Here is a 9,854-nt window from a genome sequence, read left to right on the forward strand (position 1 = left end):
GAAGAGAAAAGCAGTACTATAATTAATTACATTAATTAATAATTTAAAATATTTAAAAAGTATATTAACAATTTTGTTGACTCTCAAAATTTTACAAGTGCTATAAATTAGGACAAAGAGAATAACGTGTATTTTTATTTTTATATATAAAAGAGAATGTGAACGGATTAGGGTAAGTCGGTGAAAGTTAAGAATTTAAAATATTTAACAGTATATTAAAAAAATTGATTGACTTTCAAAATTTCACTCATGCCTCATAAATTGAGATAGGAGGAATTAACATATATTACTTGAAAAATCACATACTCAGTAAAATATTTAAAAATCATATTAAAATTTGGTTGACTCTTCTAATTATATCTGTGCCACATAAATTGAGATATATAAAGTAGTATATATTGGGTTTGTGCTTGCACATACGGTATATTTATAGGCTAACATTTAATAATGCAAAATCATAGAAAGTAAATTGAAAGTCACCTAACTGCCTTTGGAAGTCATTTCGTCAAATATTTACAGGCTAACACAAATATTTATAGGCTAACACGTGAATAATTAAGAAAATCATTTAATTCCTATAAATTAGCTCTTAAATACTCAAAAATACCTCAGATCATGATGAGGTTATACGTATTAATCTCTCAACTCCTTACCAAGGGTTACGTAAATATTTTCAAAAAAATTGTTTGTAAGCCATTTCACCAAATATTCATGGGCTTTACACAAGGAAAATTGAAAAAATCGCATAATTCCTATGAAATGGCTCCTAAATGCCTAAAAATACCTCGGATCATGGTGAGGCTATATGTAATGCTTACCCAACTCCTTACGGAGTGTTTTATAAAAAAAATTCTAAAAAATTGTCCGGAAGCTATTTCACCAAATATTCATGGATTAACATACATGAAAATTTGAAAAATTCGCTTAATTCCTACAAAAAAAAAAGAAGAAGAGAGGCTCTTAAATGCCCTAAAATGTTTCAAATCCTGGTGAGGCTATAAATAGTGCTCCCGAAAATTCTTACGGATGGTTTTGTAAAGTTTTTTCAAAAAAATCGCCCAAAAATCAATTCACCAAATATTCATAGACTAACGTATTACTCCCCCAAATGGCTCCTAAATGCCCAAAAATGTTCGGATCATGGCCAGGCTATACGTACTACTCTCTCAACTCCTTACGCAGGATCGCGTGAAAAAAGGGTCGCGTAAAGTTTTTTTCAGAAAAATCACCCGAAAGCTATTTACCAAATATTCGTGAGCTAACACACCCATAAAATTGAAAAAAAATCGTCTAATTCCTATAAAATGACTTCTAAATACCCAAAAAATGTCTCGGGTCATGCTGAGGCTATGCGTACTTCTCCCCCAACTCCTTACAGAAGATCTCGTAAATATTTTCAAAAAAATCGCCTCAAAGCCATTTCACCAAATATTTATGGGCTAACACACAAAAAATTGAAAAAATCGTCTAATTCTTATAAAATGACTTCTAAATTCCCAAAAATGTCTCGGATCATGTGAAGCTATACGTACTTCTCCCCAACTCCTTACGAAAAGTCTCGTAAAGTTTTTTCAAAAAAATCGCTTGAAAGTCATTTCACCAAATATTCATAGGCACCTAAATGTCCAAAAATGCCTCGGAACATGGTCAGGCCATACGTATGCTTCCCCCAATCCATACGAAGGATCTTGTAAAAAATATTTCAAAGTTCTCTCGGAAGTCATTTATACAAATATTATGGGCTAACACACGCGAAATATTGAAAAAATTGCCTAATTCCTATAAAAGGTTCCTAAATGCCCAAAAATCCCCCGAATGATGGTCCGTCTATACATACTGCTCCCCCAACTCCTTAAAGAGGGTCTCGTGAACTTCTTTAAAAAAATCGTCAATATTTATTGGCTAACACACACGAAAAATTGAAAAAAAAAATCGCCTAATTCCTATAAAGTGGCTCCTAACTGCCAAAAAATGCCTCGGTTCATGGTGAAGCTATACGTACTACTCCCCCAACTCCTTATTAAGGGTCTTATAATGTTTTCTAAAAAAAACTCTCGAAAGCCATTTCACCGAATATTCATGGGCTCCCACACACGAAAAATTGAAATAATCGCCTAATGTCTATAAAATGGCTACTAAATCTCCAAAAAATGTCTCAAATCATGGTGAGGCCATACATTCTGCTCTCCAACTCCTTAGGGATGGTCTCGTAAAGTTTATTCAAAAATATCACCCGAAATTCATTTCACCAAATATTCATTGGCTAACACACGAAAAATTGAAAAACAAATTGCCTAATTCATACCAAATGACTCTTAAATGCCAAAAAAATGTCATAGTTCATGGTGCGGCTATACATACTGCTCCCCCAACTCCTTAAGTAGAGTCTCGTAAAGTTTTTTCAAAAAAATTATCCGGAAGCCATTTCACTAAATATTTATGGGCTAATATACACAAAATTAAAAAAATCACACAATTCCTATAAAATGGCTCCAAAATGCCCAAAAATTCCTCGAATCGTAGTGAGGCTATATGTACTGCTCCCCAACTCCTTTTTTTTAGATTAAATCGAGCAAGGCCCAGTTATTCATAAAAATAAAGAGAGACTATACGTACTGCTCCCCGAACTCCTTACGGAAGGTCTTGTCAAGTATTTTTAAAAAGATCACCTAGAACTCAGGTTTCCATTTCATCAAATATTCATGGAATAATACACACGAAAAATTGAAAAAATCACCTAATTCCTATAATATGGCTAAATGCCCAAAAACATCTCGAATCATGATAAGACTATACGTATTGCTCCCCAACTTCTAATAAGTACAAAATTCTAGGAAGACTAGACTAATTAAATATTATGTCTATTACATATTAAAGAATTTAATTCACATAGTGTTGTAATATATGATTGCTTGTTTGATGAATGCTAGATTGACAATAACAGTGGTCAAATATAATGATTGTGAGTTATACAGATACTAGTCAAAACTTTAAAATATGAAAGTTTAATAAATATCCAACTCTTTCGATAAAATAATAATAATCTTTATTAATATCCAATAATTATAGCATTGGATTTACATATAACAAAGTTCTAAATAGCTTTAACCTAGGTTAATGTTTTCTTGATCACCTTGACATGTTGGACCAACACAACAAATACACACACCATTAACACATTGTCGAATTCCAATCCTACATAGAGATGGACACTCTGATGCCAAAGTACATGCTTGTCCCATCATAATGACATCTGTTCACAAAAATATAACGAGAATTTAATGTTACTCATATGATAGAGACAGAGTCAGAATTAAAATATTCACAAGTGAAGCAATTAATAATTTAAATACATTGTTACAAAAAAGTTTAATATTATTATATACATTGTTGTTGTTGTTGTTGTTGTTGTAGTTGTTGTAGTAAAAATATAGGAAAAACTCATTTTAATAGTATAAGAGAGAGACTAACCAGATGAAAAGATCAATAAAATGGCCAAATAAAATGGAATGATTGAAGCTTTAGCCATGTTTTTTTTGTGTAAAGAAAAGTTTTCTTCTTTTTGACTTTAGAATGCTTCTTATTGTGACATTTTATAATACCTAAATCATTAAGTACTTGCCATATGTTTAATTCCAATTTTGAAAATGGAAAATTTCTTTTACACTTTAAAATTTGGAAAAGGGATTTAAGAAACTATTTTGTTTATTGGTGAACAATGAAAAATGGCTACAATAAACCTACTTACCTTATATCAAGATTTGACTTTTGATCTTATTTAATGTAGTTTATCCAAAATTGTGGTCAAAACTTGACCGCAAATTTCATCTTTTATTTATGGGAAAAACTCAAATATGTCATCGAACTTTGAAAAAAAATTATTTTATGTCATTCATTAAAAGTTTGGTTCATCTATGTCATTTCTATTTGAGAAAAGACTCAAATATGTCTTGAATTTGTTTTCCTCTTTTTTATATGTAATGTTGTAATTATGACTGATTTGACTTTTTTAAGTTAGGAAGAAAAAAGTAGTACTATAATTAAATTACAATAATTAATAATTTAAAATATTTAAAAAATATATTAACAATTTAGTTGACTCACAAAAATTTACATGTGCTATAAATTATCTTGGGATAAAGAGAATGAAATTCTTTTTATGTTATGTATAAAAGAGAATGTGAACTGGTTAGCGTAAGTCGGTGAAAGTTAAGAATTTAAAATATTTAACAATATATTAAAAAATTTACCGACTCTCAAAATTACACACATACCACATTAATTGAGATAGAAGAAATTAATATATATTATTTTTTAAAAATCACGTAATTAGTAAAATATTTAAAAATTATATTAAAATTTGATTGACTCTCTCAATTATATTTGTGCCACATAAATTGAGATGTATAGAGTAGTATATATTGGGTTTATGCTTGCACATGTTGTATATTTATAGGCTAAAATTTAATAATGCAAAATCAGAGAAAGCAAATTGAAAGTCACCTAACTGCCATTGGAAGTCATTTCGCCAAATATTTATAGGCTAACACACGAAAAATAAAAAAAATTATTTAATTCTTATAAATTGGCTCTTAAATACTCAAAAATACCTCGGATCATGATGAGGTTATACATACTAATCTCTCAACTCCTTACGAAGAGTTACGTAAATATTTTGAAAATACCATTTGTAAGCCATTTCACCAAATATTCATTGGATTTACACAAGGAAAATTGAAAAACTCGCATAATTCCTATAAATGGCTCCTAAATGCCTAAAAATACCTCGGATCATGGCGAGGCTATATGTACTGCTCCCCCCAACTCCTTACGGAGTGTTTCATAAAGTTTTTTCTAAAAAATTATTCGAACGCCATTTCACCAAATATTCATGGGTTAACACACATGAAAAATTGAAAAAATCGCCTAATTCCTATGAAAGGCTCTTAAATGCCCTAAAATATTTCAGATCATGGTGAGGCTATAAGTAGTGCTCTTGAAAATTCTTACGGAGGTTCTTGTAAAGTTTTTTCAAAAAAATCACATGAAAGCAAATTCACCAAATATTCATCGACTAACGTACTACTCCCCCAAATGACTCATAAATGCCCAAAAATGTCTCCGATAATGGTGAGTCTATACGTACTACTCGTCCAACTCCTTACGCAGGGTTGCGTAAAGTTTTTTAAGAAAAATAGCCCGAAAACTATTTCCCAAATATTTGTGGGCTACCACACACAAAAAATTGAAAAAATATCGCCTAATTCATATAAAATGGTTTCTAAAGGCCCAAAAATGCCTCGGATCATGACGAGGCTATGCATACTTCTCCCCCAACTCCTTATAAAGGGTTGTGTAAATATTTTCAAAAAAAATCGCCGGAAAGCCATTTCACCAAATATTCATGAGCTAACACACACAAAAAATTGAAAAAATCGCATAATTCTTATAAAATGGCCTTCTAAATGCCCAAAAATCCCTCGAATCATGGTGAGGCTATACGTACTTCTCCCCAACTCCTTACAGAAAGTCTCGTAAAAATATTTCAAATAAAACGCTCGAAAGCCATTTCATCAATTATTCATAGGCTAACACACGCGAAAAATTGAAAAAAATCGCCTAACACCTATAAAATGGCTCCTAAATCCCCAAAGTGTCTCGGAAAATGGTCAGGCTATACGTGTGGTTCCCCCAAGTCCATATGTAGGGTCTTGAATATTTCAAAGTTCTCTCGGAAGCCATCTATACAAATATTCATGGGCTAACACACACGAAATATTGAAAAATTGCCTAATCCTATAAAAGGCTCCTAAATACCCAAAAAATTCTCGGATGGTCTGGCTATACGTACTGCTCCCCCAACTCCTTAAAGAGGGTCTCGTAAATTTCTTTCAAAAAAATCGCCCAAAAGTCATTTCATCAAATATTCATAGGAAATTGCCTAATTATTATAAAGTGGCTTCGAATTGCCAAAAAATGCATCGGTTCATGGTGAAGCTATACGCACTACTTCCCCAACTCCTTATGGAGGGTCTTGTAAAGTTTTTTCAAAATAATGCTCGAAAGTCATTTCATCAAATGTTCATGGGCTCACCACACGAAAAATTGAAAAAAAATCACATAATTCCTATAAAATGGCTACTAAATGCCCAAAAAATGTCTCAGATCATGGTGAGGCTATACGTTCTACACCCCAACTCCTTACAGAGGGTCTTGTAAAGTTTTTTTTCAAAAAATCACCCGAAAGTCATTTCACCAAATATTCATTGGCTAACACACACGAAAAATTGAAAAATCGCCTAATTCATATAAAATGACTCTTAAATGCCCAAAAAAGACTCAGTTCATGGTGCGGTTGTACATACTGCTCCCCCAACTCCTTAAGGAGAGTCTCGTAAAGTTTTTTCAAAAAAATTGCCCGGAAGCCATTTCACCAAATATTTATGGGCTAATAATATACACAAAAAAATTGAAAAAAATCGCCTAATTCCTATAAAATGGTTCCAAAATACCCAAAAATTCCTCAAATCATGGTGTGAGGCTGTATGTATTGCTCCTCAACTCCTTTTTATGGTGTGAGGCAGTATGTATTGCTCCGCAACTCCTTTTTTTAAAGATTAAATCGGGCAAGACCCAATTGTTCATAAAAATAAAGAGAGATTATACGTACTGCTCCCACAACTCCTTACGGAGGGTCTTGTAAAGTATTTTTTAAAAAATCACCTGGAACTCAAGAAGCCATTTCACCAAATATTCATGGAATAACATGCACAAAAAGTTGAAAAAATCGCCTAATTCCTATATTATGGCTAAATGCACAAAAATATCTCGAATCATGACAAGAATATACGTACTACTCCCCCAACTCCTAATAAGTACCAAATTCAAGGAAGACTGCACTAATTAAATATTATATTTATTACATATTAAAGAATTTAATTCACATAGTGTTGTAATATATAATTGCTCGTTTGATGAAGCATAGTTTTAAAACTAATTAATGACGATTATAAATGCTAGATTGGCAGTAACATTGGTCAAATATAATGATTGTGAGTTATAAAGATACTAGTCAAAACTTTAAAATATGAAAGTTTTTATAAATACCCAACTCTTTCGATAAAATAATAATAATCTTTATTAATATCCAATAATTATATCATTGGATTTACATATAACCAAAGTCTAAGTAGCTTTAATAACTAATTAGAAGAATCTTGTAAGGTCATAATATTTGACCTAGGTTAATGTTTTCTTGATCACCTTGACATGTTGGACCAACACAACAAATACACACACCATTAACACATTGTCGAATTCCAATCCTACATAGAGATGGACACTCTGATGCCAAAGTACATGCTTGTCCCATCCTAATGACATCTGATAATTCAAAAAAAAAAATTATTAGCACCTTCCACAAAATTATAAACGAGAATTGAATGTTAATCGTATGATAGAGACAGATTCAGAATTCAAATATTCACAAGTGAAGCAATTAATAAAAAATCTAATTTTATTGTTTTAATGGTCTAATTTGAAAAAATATATTTTTATGAGTGATAGAGTATAAGAGAGTGACTAACCAGATGAAAAGATCAATAAAATGGCCAAAGAAAATAGAATGATTGAAGCTTTAGCCATGTTTTTTTGGTGTAAAGAAAAGTTTTGTTCTTTTAGACTTTAGAATGTTTCTTATTGTGACATTTTATAATACCTAAATCATTAATTACTTGCCATATGTTTATTTCCAATTTTGAAAATGGAAAATTTCTTTTCCACTTTAAATTTTGGAAAAAGGATTTAAGAAACTATTTTGTTTATTGGTCAACAATGAAAAATGGCTACAATAAACCTACTTACCTTATATCAAGATTTGACTTTTGATCTTATTTAATGAAGTTTATCCAAAATTGTGATCAAAACTTGACCGCAAATTTCGTATTTTATTTATGCGAAAAAAACTCATTTATGTCATTTATTAAAATTTTGGCTCATCTATGGAGTTAATATCTCAGATGGTCACTCAACTTGGACTACTTTACTTAGAAAGTCACTCTCAACTTTGAGTAGTTTACTTAGAAAGTCATTCAACTTTGTTTTATGACTCAAAAGTCACTCAACTATTGATATTTCACTTAGAAAGTCACTCAACTAATGATATTTTACTTAAAAAATCATCAAACTAATTTAAATAATTTCTTCATTAAATTTTGTTGAAATACAATTTCATTTTAAGCTAATTTTAAAAAATAAAAGATGCTCATTTTAATGATTTTATTGAATTTTGTTGAAATATATATATTTTTAAAAATAATAAAAGATCGCTATTGTGCATCTTTTTTATTACTCCTTTTAATTTAGTAAAAGATTTCTATTTAAAATGTATAGTTGCAATTGAAAAATTAAAATTAAAACCTACAGTAGCATTGCTTATAATTTAATAAGAAATAATAAAAGATTGCTATTTTAAATGTACAGTAGCAATTAAGAGAAAAAATTGATTTTTTGGTCTCGCAATTGTTTTACTGGAATTAAATGTGCTAAAAAATGTTATTGTTCGTTTTTTCAAAAAATTGGCTAATTAAATAACTAAAGAAGGTCAATAAGATAATTAAAATAAATATCTTATTATATCTTAAAAAATAATTTAAAATAAAAATTATATTTTAACAAAATTTAATGAATAAATTATTTAAATTTGTTGAGTGACTTTCTAAGTGAAATATCAATAGTTCAGTGACTTTCAAAATGAAATATCAATAGTTGAGTGACTTTCTAAGTGAAATATCAATAGTTGAGTGACTTTTGAGTTATAAAATAAAGTTGAGTGACTTTCTGAGTGAACAATTCAAAGTTGAGTGACTTCATAAGTGAAGAATGCAAAGTTGACCATCTGGGATATTATCTCCTTATCTATGCAATTTCTGTTTGAGAAAAGGCTCATTCATGCCATTATTTTACTAATTGAAAAAAGTTTTTGTTTTGCAAAACCATTTTTTACACATAGTCAGGTCAAATTATGATTCGGTCAGGTCATTAATTAAATCATTTTTTTAAAAGGAAAAGGCTCAAATATGCCATCAAATTTTGAGAAAAGGCTCATCTATGTCATCCGTTTAAAGTCTAGCTCATCTATGTCATTTCAATTAACAAATAATGGCATGTATAAGCCTTTTCTCAAATGAAAATGGCATAAATAAGTCAAACTTTTAACGGATAGCATCAATTAACCTTTTTTCAAAGTTTGATGGCATATTTAAGCCTTTGCCTTTTACTATTTATAGGTAACATAACTATAATTCCTTATGAAAATATTGTAAGCCAAAGCAAATAATTTCTTTATCAAAAAACTATAAAATATAGTCCTTATGTATATAACATTCTTGTGATTGTCTTCACACACGACACAACTAAAGAGTATAATTTCTCTATAGTATCCAAGTAACAAAGATAACCAATAAATATAATTTTTTTATTTCATGACAAAATTAATACTTGTACTAGAAAGACGCAAGAGATAAGTTACTCGACCATATAAATTTATAACACTTATATAATATTTATTTATTTATTCACTAATATGGGGTACACGCGCAACGTGGCTAATATACGTGTAATGGGCTTCTGATAAAGATCCATTGGAGTATAATTTAATGTAATACACTTTACAAATTATTGAACTTCTCGATATCCAGGTGTGTTTGGTATGAAAGGAAAATGATTTTCTAAAAAATGTTTTCTCGAAAAACTAATGTTTGGTAAGTTAAGCAAGAAAACATTATTCCAAAACTATTTATATGCGATCTTAAAAAACACTGTGAGGGGGAGGGGGGGAGGGATCGAGGGTGGGG

Source organism: Solanum tuberosum, unplaced genomic scaffold (genome assembly GCF_000226075.1).
Source record: "Solanum tuberosum cultivar DM 1-3 516 R44 unplaced genomic scaffold, SolTub_3.0 scf00103, whole genome shotgun sequence".
In the NCBI taxonomy this organism is placed as follows: domain Eukaryota; kingdom Viridiplantae; phylum Streptophyta; class Magnoliopsida; order Solanales; family Solanaceae; genus Solanum; species Solanum tuberosum.